The sequence below is a fragment of the Natator depressus genome, chromosome 5 (assembly GCF_965152275.1).
Source record: "Natator depressus isolate rNatDep1 chromosome 5, rNatDep2.hap1, whole genome shotgun sequence".
In the NCBI taxonomy this organism is placed as follows: domain Eukaryota; kingdom Metazoa; phylum Chordata; order Testudines; family Cheloniidae; genus Natator; species Natator depressus.
Window position 1 is genome coordinate 119,254,668 of NC_134238.1, and position 2,694 is coordinate 119,257,361.

Consider the following 2,694-nt stretch of genomic DNA (forward strand, 5'->3'; position numbering starts at 1 on the left):
CACTAATCCTTGCTTTTTTTTTGATGTATTATGAAAAATATGGAATTGACCTGATGAAATGTGGAATTGCTAGAGGAAGAATAACTTGACATTATTCTAATTAGGACAACAGATCCATCATATGGCATCACATTCCAGATCTCCTCCTCCTCTCCACTGGGGTCTTGCACTCTTTGTGGGGCTGGAAGGTATTTCCATTTCTTCTTTAGGCTCCTCCTTGGCTTTGAGACTTCCTTGTCCCAATCATCATTTTTCTAATGAAGGAGGTTTATATTGGATTTTCTTCAAGCTACTCAGTTGCACTGAGGAGCAGTTAAAATAAAGTGAAGGTGACCGCAGGTGTTTCTTTTCTTCAAGGGCTATACACTCTCTGTCCCCTGTGCTGAAAGAGCTTCAGAGCTGTTGAGAGATTTGAATCAGTTTACCATAATAGCCTTGCGTGGCTATATGATTAGTAGTCTAACAATTTAAAATTATTTACTTTTCTTTTTCTTGTGCTCTCAACATAAAAATTTGAATTGATGTTTTGAGGGTTTGTGTACCTTTTTTATGTTTTAAAGAAATTTTTTATACTAAACCTTTTACTGTGGAAACTGATTTCTGCTAAAGAGTTCTAAAACTTCTAAGCCAAACTCAGGAACTCTTGGTAAAAGTATACTAATAAAAAACAAACTATAAGCCTTTGTGGCTAGGTGCCTAAATAGTTCAATCAAATAACAATGTTTTTTACAGAGAATATTTTAAACATAATTGATTTGTTGCTGGAAACTATTCCTGCCAAGCTGTACTCAAATTAAATAAATAAAGAGCAGTATTTTCTATCAGAGTGCATGAGCAGACGTATCTAGAAGTGCCAAATAAGGAGCAATTTTGTTAATTTTGAATAGCTTGATATAATTAAAAGAAATAAAGATATTGAGAGAATTCTGATCTTCAAGGAAAAATTGTCTTCATGAAAGAGCTTATTAACAAAGAACGCTTTGTAACAATAAAAATATTAAGTGCATTCTGAAATTTCCTGATAGCAGAAAATATTTCACAAATCTCAAATGAACACACATGCTCATGGAGCATGTTTCTAAACCCTTTCATAAAACCTTACAGAAAGTTGAACAGAGCAATGAGTCCAAGCTATGGGAGCAAGATTACTTACTTGTATTTCTTCTCTATCATCAACCCCATGTCCTTAACATTTCTACCTTACCAGGCCATAACCCTACATGCAGAAGCTCTTATTTTTCAAGATTTCTTTAGGAGTGTTGAACTGAAGGTCATATGCCTTCCTAAACACATGCACATTACCCAAAGTTAGTGAAAGAGAAAGTCTTTCTTGGCTGCGTCTCCAGTTTATAAATAAGTTTTATGCTAATAGTTGGTATGTTGCTTGCTTGTGTATTCAGTAATGCAGCTCTTGGACAAAAACAGCTAGTGGCTATTAAAGGGCAAGTGGTGATGGGCTATGGTGTCTATATAACATTGTGCATAGACTGCTCCTTTGAAATATCATGATCGCATTGGTGACCCATGCTTCTGTCCTTGTTTGATATCTGTCACGTGGGCACATAATCTATAAATAACAAAGAAAAATAAAGTTCACAGACCCTTGTGCCTAAGGGTGAGTCTGAACACAAATTGCACCACTATAAGATTTGTGGACAAAGTGCAGCTGAATTACTAAAAAATGTATACAGTATAGGTAGATAACTCAGTGTCATCCACACTGCCTGCAGGCTCACTGCTTTATGAGAAATGTTTGCTGTCTGTTGTGGGATAACTGCCATGTATTGTGAGATGCACTATTACTGTAATCATGTTGGTCCCAGAGAGACTTTTTTTGTTTTGGTTTTCACCAAAAAGGTTAGTAGCGATTGGATGTCTACCATAGTGAATGCCAGTGAAAATGAGGTAGGATCAGAGCCTAAAATAGGCAAAGACCAAGTTAAAAATTACTTAGACAAGCTAGAGGTCTTCAGGTCACCAGGACCTGATGGAAATACACTCTAGCATACTCAAGGAACTGACTGAGGGGATATCTGAGCCATTAGAGATTATCTTGGAAAAGACATGGAAGATGGGGGATATTCCAGAGGACTGGAAAAGGGCAAACATAGTGCCTATCTGTCAAAAGGGAAATATGAACAGTCTGGGGAATTACAGACCAGTCAGCTTAACTTCAGTACCAGAACGATAATAGAGCAAATAATTAAACAGTCAATTTGCAAACACCTAGACGATAATAAGGTGATAACAGTGAGCATGGATTTGTCAAGAACAAATTGTGTCAAACTAACATAATAGCTTTCTTTGACAGGGTAATAAGCCTTGTGGATGGGGGGAAGTGGTAGATGTGGTATATCTTGATTTTAGTAAAGCTTTTGATACTGTCTTGCATGACCTCCTAAACGAACTAGGGAAATACAACCTAAATGGAGCTACTGTAAGGTGGGTGCATAACTGCAAAACCATTCCGAGAGACTAGTTATCGGTGGATCACAGTCAAGCTGGAAGAGCATATCGTGTGGGGTCCTGCAGGGATCAGTTCTGTTCACTGTCTTCATCAATGATTTAGATAATGGCATAGAGTGTACACTTACAAAGTTTGCGGATGATAATAAGCTGGGAGGGGTTGCAAGTGCTTTGGAGGATAGGATTAAAATTCAAAATGATCTGGACAAACTGGAGAAATGGTCTGAA